The 12,303-nt window shown below is 43.0% G+C and overlaps 1 protein-coding gene across 1 annotated transcript in view; it reads right to left on the bottom strand.

The window, feature by feature from the left end:
* Positions 1-12,303, bottom strand: part of LOC145394477 (uncharacterized) — a 67,443-nt gene that overhangs the window by 30,396 nt on the left and 24,744 nt on the right. The gene's annotated exons all lie outside the window — the stretch shown is intronic.

Consider the following 12,303-nt stretch of genomic DNA (forward strand, 5'->3'; position numbering starts at 1 on the left):
TGCCTAAAGCTGGGGAAAAAATGGCACTTAAAAGTCTCCCAACACAAGAAAAATGCTAATAATAAACGCACATTCAAATCCAGAAACTGTCCTCCTGTTGCCTTCCAACCTCTTTTCCTGGATCCCTTCACTCTTCTTGTTTCTAATTAATCCTGCCATCACCATCATCATCATTAGCAGCAGCAGCAGTATGATCATTATCATTATCAGCATGAGAAGCATCAGCAGCATCAACCAAGAAACCAAGTAGGAACTCTTCCCATTCCTCGTCATATGGACCAGTCATTTGGCTGGTCACTCCGGATATGCTGCATTGGCCTTGTACTACATTTTCACTTTATGATCACTTCAGATGTTTTCAGGACAACACCTGTTTCCTCACCAGACACTCATATTGAATAACACCAATCACACACACAATGCATTCACTTTTCTTCCGGTAGTTCAGTGACAATAGAAGACAATACTGTGACAATTGTGCCTTTGAAAAACACTACTTCGTAAATTGCATTGTTCCTATTTAATCTCAACATATGGAGAGATGGCAATGATTAGGTGAAGCTTAAAGACAGAGAATCTAGTTGTCTTTTAATATGGTGCCATGAGGTAATCACTAGTGCCTTACCATCACACTATTATAGGCCTCTTCTGACGGCTGCACCTGTTACATACCTCTGGCGGATCTGACATATGTCCACCATTATAATGTAAACTCTACCAGTTGTACCGCAGAATTTAGAAAACAGGCAAATCCCTTTGCAGGGAAAATATTATTATTATTATTATTATTATTATTTGATCAACCCCGGTCTACCTACTCGAACAGACCCATCAATCGCAGGTAAGCAATTACCCCTGCAGGGCTGGCCTGTGCATGACCCGACGTTCTCCTGCCGTGGCTAGAATTTCACCACAGCGAGGTTCGGGATGTTTTTGGAGGTCTGGTTACTGGATAGATGTCTCATTTGCATCTCCTTACAGTTAACACAGGCACCACACTAGGTTTCACATCACCTCGTTGTTTACACCGGAAGCCCGTGGGGGTCAGGGTAGGTGAGAACCGGACCAATTTTCTCATGCATCATGATAATGTATGCACATCCCAGTGCATGAATATGGAAGTCTGCCAGGCACCTGGTGGTGGGTGTGGCTGTGAGCACCATGAGAAAGGGTTGAAAAAGATGAGCCAGATCAGCTGAGAATCGATGCCTGTGAAACAAATGTCAACATGTCCCTCTTGCCCCAAGCTATTATGTATGGGTACCGCCAGACATTTTCAGTGGTGGGGTACCCCCGACAGAGTAATGTAATTAATGCACAAATAGTAAGCTAGATGAGCTCAGAACCGAACCCAGTGAAACCAGTTGTAAAATGTTTAGCACCACCCCAGGTATCATGAAATGACACTGCCAAACATTTTCAGGGGTGGGATGCCCCCGCCAGATGCCCCCCAATAAGTCACCCCCTAAAAGTAAGGTAGATCAGCTTAGAAGTGAACCCAATGAAACCAACTGTAAATGTTTAGCACCACCCCAGGTATCATGAGTTGACACTGCCAGACATTCTCAGCAGTGGGGTAACCCCGCCAGACAACCCAGTTTTATGCAATAGTTTAAAACATAGAATATTGTTCAAGTTGAATATACTGCCATAAAGAATGGATACAAATAATTCATCTTCACAATCTAAAGAACTGCGTGAGCTTTCGGTTGTTGAACCATCTCACATGGAGAACCAAGAGGTAAGGAAATTAAACTCATCACTGATATTCATATTCATATGAGAGCCATTAATTTTTGTCCTTATGTCCCGAATACTCTTGGTGTGATTTATCGTATGGATAATATGTTAGTTTTTCCTGAGTTTCTTTCTCTGTTGTAATTTCTTTCCTATTCTTTTCCAGAGCAATGAAAAATTTATTTCCCACTGCTTCATCTGTGAAAAATCAACTGAAGAAGATGGTAAACTAAAAACTCTGGTAGGCAGTATCTCAGCTGTGAAAAATGCAGCTACTGTGCGTGAAAACCTGACAGCGGACAAGTATCATGGCGTCACAAGAAGGATATTGGGTGGTTGTGTTGATGGTGTAAGGTACCATCCGTCGTGTTACAGGCAGTACACAGCAGTGAAGCACTCGAAAGGGGCACCATATGATGAAGAACCTTCTAACAAGAAGACACGAATTGAGACCGGACAATGTAGTGCTCTGCCAAAATCGGATCAACAGGGTCTCCTGAGAGGAAAGTGCATTTTCTGTGAGAAACAAAGAAAGAGGAAAAAATGAAAAGAAGAAACTCTTCTCCAAATTGCAACAAAAACTGGTTGTGAGACTCTTATACAGCGAGCTGTTCTGTCAACAAATGACCGGTTGAAAAGTTTGATACGCAGCGGCGTTGATCTTATTGCCAAGGAAGCAGAGTATCACAAATCTTGCAGAGTAGAATTCATGCACGAGACTGAAACTCAGGGCTGCAAAATTTCAAGACATTCAGTCACACCACATAATCACCATAAGAAGGCGTTTGAATCACTGTGTACTTATATCCGCCAGGAAGTCATAGAAAATGAGAGATCTGTGTTGGTCTCATCTTTGTTGGAACAGTACAAGGCAGAGTATCCCAGCAGTGGAGGTGATCCCCAGGATGTTGTCTCGTACAAGTCCCAAAACTTGGTAAGGAAGGTCAATGACAAATTTGGCGATGAAGTCTCTGTAAAACTTGCTGACAGAAGAAGGGGGAACTACCTGTTTGGCACGTCCCTCACTTAGGAGCGTGCAAGAGCACACCTATATGAAGATGCCAAGGGGCATGAGGAAAATGAGAAGCTGAGATGGGCTACTCTCCACCTTCACTCCCAGATCATGAAATTACCAAAATCAAAAATTCCTGATCCAGCCACAGTGCAAAATTTGAAAGAAAGTGCACCAGAGACACCACAGCAGTTGGACTTCTTTTTCAGAACACTCCTAGGTGGCCTTGCACCAACTTCCCAGGGTGCAATAGATTGCAAGTTATAGCAATGGCATCTGATGCCATTTTCAATGTAACTAGAGGAACTGTAAAACCATGGAAACACACTGCTATGGGACTTGGTTTGGCATCACTGACTGGATCAAAATTGTCCATGCAAATTTTGAACAGGGCAGGACACAGCATTAGTTACAGAGAAACGAAAGGCCTTGAGACTGAATTTGCCTATTCCGTTGCATCTGATGAACCTGATGCTCCTGATGGTATTCGCCTCCGTCCAGATCGTGCAACTGCCTGTGTCTGGGACAATAATGATGCAAATGTTGAGACTCTGGGCGGAAAAGCAACACTTCATTCCACAGTCGGGCACACATACCAAAATGTATTGCAGCAGGACAAGGAACATTTTAGCAGCAATCACTTCCACTTTCTGAAGGGAGAAACAGAAGAACGTATGTTGGAAGCCAAAAGGATATACTCTCGTTCTCAGAAAAGGGAAAAGTTTACCAGCACAGCAGAAACAGCTGTCAGTGGAAGCAGTGGTGGTACTTCAACTGTAATACCATATGAAAAACCAAATCTGCAACTGAGACCGTTGGATCTGTATTGGTTCTTTGAATTAAGAGAAGGTAGCACTCCCCTGCATGCGGGGTTCATCAGCAAGTTTATAAATGACCCCTTTCCTATTCAACGACTCTGCTACATGGACCCTTATATCAAGATCACCTACAGACAATGCGGTTGTGAGGGAAACAATGATCCGCACAAAGAATGTGGCCAAGGAAACTGGACAATAGTGACATATGATTTGGCGGTAGCAATAAAAGCATACTCCATCCAAGCCTTTGAAACCCCACTATTTGACAAACTTCTGATCATGTTGGGTAACTTTCACGTTGAGCTTGCTTTCTATGGGGGAGTTGGCACAATGATAAATGAAAGTGGAATCGAATTCATTCTCACAGATGTGGAGGTCCTGGCTGTAGGATCGATGCTGGGATTCATAAAGGGAAAGTATTACAATTGATGCACACGAATACATGAATTGCTGGCCAATGCCTTGGAGCAGAAGCTATATGAGCGTTTCCTGCTAGAGCATCCAAGTGAGGAATACCAGACATTCCAAGATGTCATGCAAGCTGTTCCCTCAGACCCTTGCCAAGCAGAAATCTATCTTACAGATCCTGTCATCAGCCACCATCTTCAGAAGTATGAGGATTTCTTCCACACAGTCATGGATGGAAACCTCGGGCCAACACCTCAGTTCTGGGCAATTTATGTATTTCTCATCAATCCGCTTCACAGAGAATTCCGGAGATGCATCAAATCAAATGATGTCAATGGTTACATCAATGTATTGTCAGAAATACTTGATGTCTTCTTTTCCCTGAATCGACCCAACTATGCCAGGTAGGGAACACTCTTCCTACGAAAGTTATCTTGTAACCCACAGTTGCGTGAACTTCTTGAGAAGGGAGTATTTTCAATTTGACGCACCAAGAATTATTACAGCAGGTCAGCCATTGATATTTCCTTGGAACAGACAGTAAATCGAGATGCAGCATCAAGCATGAAGGGAATTGTATTTAGAAATTCGGAAAATGCCATTTGAAGATGGTCTTTGACAATGACCCAGAGGGCAATGGCTGTCACTGAGCTAAGAGCATTTGCTGGGTTTGAACTAGGAGAAACAGAAAGAGCTCAGTGCCGTCCTTCCAGGATTAAGAAGGACAAAAAGCAAATGGGAGCTCTCAGTGCAAAAATAGACGAGTTTTGCAACCCGTTCAGTGATCATGCTCCGGGAACGTTAGTGAATCTCGCGACAGGTCGAGCTGCAAAGAAAGCAACAGAAATTTATCTTCTGGAGACACTGAAGAGGGGCCAAGCTTCAAGGAAAAGATTCCAAGAAGAATGGGATCAAGATTCTACGAGATTTCTGAGGCCAGTGAAAAGAAGAAGGGTGGACAACTTTGCATCTGAAAATGAAAAGAAATGGAAGTTACAGGCCGCACAGACTGCTCATGTGCATGCTGAAAGCCAGAGAGATATGTTTATTCGAATGATTATTGTGGTTGCTGAAAACACCAATTTTAACCTCAGACTTGTTCTTTCTTACCCCATCACTTCATTTCCATTGTTGCTTGCACATTCTGATGGAACTTTCTTGAAGACAGAGAAATCTGCCCTTCTGAACAAGCTAGAAGTATTTCAAACCGAAAAACTGGCAAACTTACCGGATAGTTACATCAAGGTGTATGATGGTGGACTTCTCATACATTCTGTCATATCTCAGGTGAACACTGGGGCTTCATATGGCTCAGTTGCTAGGACAATATTATCGACAGGTCGCTCTGGGAGCGGGATGGAAATCCATGTCTGCTTCGACAAATATGTAGAGAACTCAATAGATAGAAGGATAGAAACCGTAAGAGGGCAGTTTGGAAATTAAAGATTTATGCCAGACTCGAATATTACTTGGTGCAGTAGATTCCATATATGTGATCACAGGACCAGACCAAACAATGACGCAGAGTGGACTGAAACTACTGAACAACGGCATGTTCAAAAATGAGCTTGGAAAGTTCCTTTTAAAAGAATGGACAAAAGACCACTATTGGAACCTCTTTGATGGCAAAACTCTGTTAGTTTCCCATGGTGGCGAATGCTATCAGTACATCCCAAATGAGCTCCAGAAGATCTCAGTGACCAGCCCAGCTCATCTCCAGGCCAACCATGAGGAGGCAGATACACTCATTGCCTTTCACATTGCCAACATCACTGCAGGCACAGTCCTAGTAAGGGCGTCAGATACTGATATTCTTGTGATACTGATAGGTATGCTTGGACAGCAATGTCCTGAAGTCAGGCATGTGGCAAATATAATTATGGACTGTGGCAATGGAAACAACAGACGGTACATAAATGTAACCAACGTAGCTAATGTCCTTGAGCAAACCCAGGACTTTCAAGGGTGCTGCCAGGTTATCATGCCTTCACTGGATGTGACTTTACATCAGCATTTTACAGGTAATACTGAATGACTGAGCATAGGATCTGGCAATAAAAGATCATAGGAAAATAAGCAGATTATTGGAAGTCCTTTAATGTTTATCAGTTTTTAGTACTGGTTGCGTATCTTGCTCTCTGAATCTGCCAAAGATAAGGTATTTGTTGATACTTCCGTACATTCAAATGGTTTTGGTTTGGTTTTGGTTTTGAGAAGACTTTCCTAGTGATATGCTCGTGAATTGAACATTTGCTCATATTGAATGTGTTAAAAGTAGCCCGATGGTAACACTCATAATTTTTTCTTAATGTCCAGGAAAGGTAAAGTAAAGCCCCTGGAGATTGTCGAGAAGGACACGACCGGACGCATCCTTCAGCTGTTCACTAGCATGGGTGAACTGGATGGTGATGTTGACAAGGAAGTTGCATCAGAGTTTGTGTGCCACATGTATGGTCAAACCGGTTCAGGAAGTCGATGAGGCACGCTACATTAAGTTGAGGCAGATGACTGGCAAAGTAAATCATGTAAGTACATGTGACCTAAATACTTTTACAAATTGTCTTTCATCCACAAGTAACTTTAGTAAATACCGAAACTATTCACATGAACAGCGGAATTCATTTGCAAAAATCTATGCTTTAAGGTCTGTATCTACCTAGCTGTTTTTTGACAGAACTAAAAATAGTTTGAAGCACTTTCACCTCATTATAAAAGGCTTTGCTACACAGTGAAACCATTCCTGTTTGTGCATATCTGTTACTCTGAATTAGCAAATTCTGTCTTTCAGAAGAATCCACTTGCAAATATAAAACGGGTTGACTGCGCCTTGCTGCCACCCTCACGTAGAACACTTGAAATGAAAATACGAAGGACTCGCTTCATCACAGTATTGTGGAACCATGCCAGCACAAAATCTCCTGATCAAGGGCTGCTTCTCACTGACTACAGTTGGTCTGTAAATGGTAATCTTTTGCAGCCAACATGGATTGAAGGACCTGCTATTCCTGATGCTTTGTTCAAGGACCACGATGATGCTGGGGTCGACAATGACAGTGACCAAAGAGTAATCACTGGGAGTCAGCGGAAGGAAGGTGCCATACAAGCCAATGAAGTTAGTGTTAAACTGAGTGATTGTGACCAATCCGATGGTGAAGCATGGAGTGAGGATTCGAACTCTGATGAAGACAGTGATATGGATTACCGAGAGGAATCATGAACGCAAAAACATTATGCTATTTCCAGCTTACCACCCATTGCAGCATGATAAAGAATACTGCTTAATTATTAAGTTTTTCAATGGTAATGTAATAATGCTAGAATCTGCTGCAATGTCTGTCATGTATCATATATTTTTACACTCAAACACTATATGCACCATGGCACATAACTATTTTTTTTTTTTTTGCGAGGAAGGAACCAAAGGCCATGAGCCTGCAATAACAGTTCCCTCCAAGAGAAAAACAAAATACAAGAGAGAGCCAAATTCAAGATCCGTTCATTTCGAGATGCCTGGACACACTGTGTTTGAAAGACTGGAGATCATAGGCAGCAGGAAACACAGACAGAGGGAGACAGTTCCAGAGTTGACCTGTTGCATAAATGAAGGACTGGGAGTAACGGTTAACTCTTGCATTAGAGAGTTGGACAGAAAAGGGATGAGAGTTTGCTGCTAGACGGGTGCTACGCGCCCGTCGTAGACGTGGAGGAATGCATGCAGACAGTTCAGAGGAGCAGTGACCATTAAAGTAGCGATAGAAAAGAGATTTGCAACAGTGCGGCAAAGAGACAGAGGTTGAAGGGAGTCAGTAAGAGGAGGAGAGTTAATGACACGAAAAGCCTTTGACTCCACCCTATTGAGAAGAGCTGTATGTGGGGAGTCTCCCCACACATGGGAGTTGTACTCCACACAGGGGCGGATAAAACCCCTGTATAGAGTCAACAATTGTGCAGGGGTAAAGAAAGAGCGGAGTCGGCTTAGCACACCCAATCTCTTGGAAGCAGATTTTACAAGAGATGTAATATGATCTTTCCAAGATAAGTCCCGAGTAAATGAAACCCCAAGCATGTTCAAGGATGATGCAGGATTAAGCTGAATATTATTAAACATTAGTGGGTATACTTGTGGAAGATTCTGACGGGTTAATAGGTGTAAGAACTGAGTCTTAGATGCATTAAAAACAACAAGATTATTTTTACCCCAGTCAGAGATACGAGCCAAGTCAGACATTAGGTGTGCCATAGCCTCATCCCTTGTTTGTTGAAGTAACTGCTGAGATGGGCGTTGCGGGAACCGAATGGAAAGGTGAAGGGTGGAGTCATCAGTGTATGAGTGGATAGGGTTAGATGTACAGCTTAGAAGGCCATTGATGAATAAAAGGAAGAGAGTTGGTGATAGGACAGAGCCCTGAGGAACACCACTATTGATAGATCTAGGAGAACGATGCCCGTCTACAACAGGGGCTGTAGAACGACCAGAAAGGAAGCTAGCGATGAAGGCACAGATAGAAGGATAGAAACCGTAAGAGGGCAGTTTGGAAATTAAAGATTTATGCCAGACTCGATCGAAAGCCTTTGAGATATCAAGTGCAATGGCAAAACTTTCGCCAAAGTCCCGAAAGGAGGATGACCAGGAGTCTGAAAGGTAGGTGAGAAGATCGCCAGTGGAGCGTCCCTGACGGAACCCGTACTGACGATCAGAAAGAAGGTTGTGATAGGAAAGATGCCTTAAAATTTTTCTATTGAGAATTAACTCGAAAACTTTTGAAATACAGGATGTTAAAGCAATTGGACGATAGTTGGAGGGTTGGGAATGGTCACCCTTCTTTGGGACTGGCTGAATGAGAGCAAACTTCCAGCAAGAAGGAAAGGTACAAGTTGACAGACAAAGGCGAAAGAGTTTGCCTAGGCAGGGTGTAAGCACAGAAGCACAGTTCTTGAGAACAACAGGAGGGACTCCATCAGGCCCATATGCCTTGTTAGTATTGAGGCCAGTGATGGCTACATTATTTTACTTCTAAACCATCAATTGAATTTGCTGTCTCCTTTGTTCGTTCCATATTTCATTTCGTGCTTGATAACTGTACGTATGTTTCATTATCAACACACAATAGGAATGTAACTCCCTTTTTTTAAATACCGAGAATATGAGTTTTGAGTAGGAAACTTCTTGCATAAAATTAATTATTAGTGTTTAACTTTGCAGTGATATATCAGTACTAGTTTTTTTGTGTTCAATTATTTTCAAAAGGTATTGTAATCAGTCCAGTAATGTATATTGCATAATAGTAATTATTGAATGTTAATGTACCCATGCTGATCATTTTAGTGGCATCCAGGTCATTCCATGTCAACCAGTGTTACACATTCTGCTGTGAGATGCAACCCGGGTTCGCTCATGCTGTTGTCCGCCTGGCCATTGCCTCATTCGGGATGTGGAGGAGAATTAAATGTATGAAAAAAGATATCAAATCGAGTTATTTTTATCTTTAGCGTCGTCTGGCGGGGTTACCCCACTGCTGAGAATGTCTGGCAGTGTCAACTCATGATACCTGGGGTGGTGCTAAACATTTATAGTTGGTTTCATTGGGTTCACTTCTAAGCTGATCTACCTTACTTTTGGGGGGTGACTTATTGGGGGGCATCTGGCGGGGGCATCCCACTCCTGAAAATGTCTGGCAGTGTCATTTCATGATACCTGGGGTGGTGCTAAACATTTTACAACTGGTTTCACTGGGTTCGGTTCTGAGCTCATCTAGCTTACTATTTGTGCATTAATTACATTACTCTGTCGGGGGTACCCCACCACTGAAAATGTCTGGCGGTACCCATACATAATAGCTTGGGGCAAGAGGGACATGTTGACATTTGTTTCACAGGCATCGATTCTCAGCTGATCTGGCTCATCTTTTTCAACCCTTTCTCATGGTGCTCACAGCCACACCCACCACCAGGTGCCTGGCAGACTTCCATATTCATGCACTGGGATGTGCATACATTATCATGATGCATGAGAAAATTGGTTCGGTTTTCACCTACCCTAACCCCCACAGGCTCCTGCTCTTGTTTAGTTATAAGGCTCCTGCTCTAGTTTGGTTATAACCTAGCATTGGAAATGGTTTTGTGGGTTACAAAAAACAGTAAGCATGTCACTCGGTGTAGAGTCAGCTGTGGATGAAGTAAACAGCAGTAGTTCACGTGAGTGGCTGATGCTTACTACCACCAGAATTATTAGTAAAACTGACAACAGAATTGGTGTATTCCGGTGCTGCATAACATACTTGCTGATGCCTCCCATTGCACAGTGAACTATACTATCCTTATCACAGTCACTCTAATCACACGGGAGTTTATCAAACGCTAGTCACATCTCTGCTTTGTCGTCTTTATTTGGGCCAAAATTTCCATCTCGCTTATTTTATTGCTGAGCTGTAGCAAGACTTTAATATTACAATATGGTTGGTGGTGGTTGCGAAGAAATGGCATTTTCCACTGAGCCTTCGGAAAATTCTTCCAAAATGGCGGAAATCTGTGTCAGGGTTTAGGTGAATGAATAACACTGTTTGTAAACTGAAGAGAACATGACGCAGATGACATTTATTTACTGATATCATAACTAAGAGATAATGACAACAATTCAGCAAAAATAGCACAAAGACTCTGAATACGAACTCATAATGGACAGGATACTATTGTATTCAATGTATTGTACAGTACACTTGACTCCACTCCCAAGAAGTTTACCAAGCATTGCCAGTCCTGTCTCAACCAGAGGTGTGAATTCCATACCACTATGACACGGATAAGGTTTGAAGCACCCATTGGTAAATGGAGGAAACGAGGAAAGTATGGTGTTGTGGGTAACTGTTTAGGTGGGGGAGGGGGCAAGGATGTGGGGATGTTTGTTGGGGTAAGACGGGTGGATTTTTTTCTAAATAACGGGACAGAGGGAGGAAAAAGAAATGAATTAAAAAAAGTAAATAAACCATTGAGAAGATAAGGAGAAATACACTGAGGTGGTTTGGACATGTGGAGAGAATGAAGAATGAAAGACTGACTATGAGGGTGTATGTAGATGAGGGAGAGGGAGGGGAAGACCGAGGATGAGGTGGAGGGATGGAGTTGAGAGATATATGAGGGAGGGGGGAGTGAGATGGGGGGTGGGTAGTGAATTGGTGGGTGACAGAGCGACATGGAGGCGTTTCGTCTGTGGCCACCCTTTGCAGGATTAGGGCGTCTTGCTATAGATAGATAGAAATAAACCATACACCAGATTACTGGTGTCCTCCATTCATTAAAAATCTGTAACAGTCGCACTTGAACAGCTGTAGGTTGAAGTTTGAGGGAAAAAAAAAAAAACTCTTGGGAAACAAGTTCCAAAGAGATGCAGTTCGGGGAACAAGAGATTTCTGCTAGGCAGAAGTTCTGCAATATGGCGGTGTGACAGTCCAGTCATGAGCACTGCCAGATGCCCGTGTAGCACGGGGAAAGGCATGGAGAGGTGGCAACTTCGTCTGAGCATTTGTCATAAAGGTATCTGTAAAATATTGCAAGGGAGGCAACATTCCTTCTTACTTGTAGGGGAGGTACTGTAGTTTAATTGTAATGGCAGGGTTATTAATAATTCCAACAGCTATGTTCCGAATTTTATCTAGTTGTTTTAATGCAACCTCTCCAAATCCATTCCACGAGGATGAGCAATATTTCAGCTGAGAGCACACCTGATTCATAAACTACGGCTCGTCGGTGAAGAAGCTACGAACTCTGTACAACAATCCAAGTTTCTTTGAGTCAGTTTTAGCAAGTGATCTGACATGAGAGGTCCAGCTGAGGTCATTGTTAAATGAAACACCGAGAGTTTCAGTACTTTTGGAGATAGGAATATTAGTAGCATTAAAGGTAATATAGGAATCTGGCAATATCTGTCTATTTGTAAATTGTATATATTTGGTATTCTATCTATCTATCTATTGCCAGACGCCTCAATCCCGTTTGGGGTGGCCACAAACAAATCGCCTCCAAGTCGCCCTGTCCCCCGCCATTTCACTCCCCTGCTCCCAACTCACACCCCCCTCTCTCATATACCTCTCCACCCCATCCCTCCATCTCAACCTCGGCCTCCCCCTCCCTCTTCCCCCCTTCACCTCACTCACATACACTCTCTTCGTCAGTCTCTCACCCTCCATCCTCTCCACATGGCCAAACCACCTCAGTGTGTTCCTCATAACGCTTCCTATCACATCCACATCCACACCACAACGCTCCTTTATATCCTCATTCGTCAGCCTGTCTCTCCACGTGACTCCACAGGCTCCTCTTAAAAAACTGATT

This window comes from Coenobita brevimanus, chromosome 27, assembly GCF_032717465.1.
Source record: "Coenobita brevimanus isolate Jiangsu-jjx chromosome 27, ASM3271746v2, whole genome shotgun sequence".
NCBI lineage: Eukaryota > Metazoa > Arthropoda > Malacostraca > Decapoda > Coenobitidae > Coenobita > Coenobita brevimanus.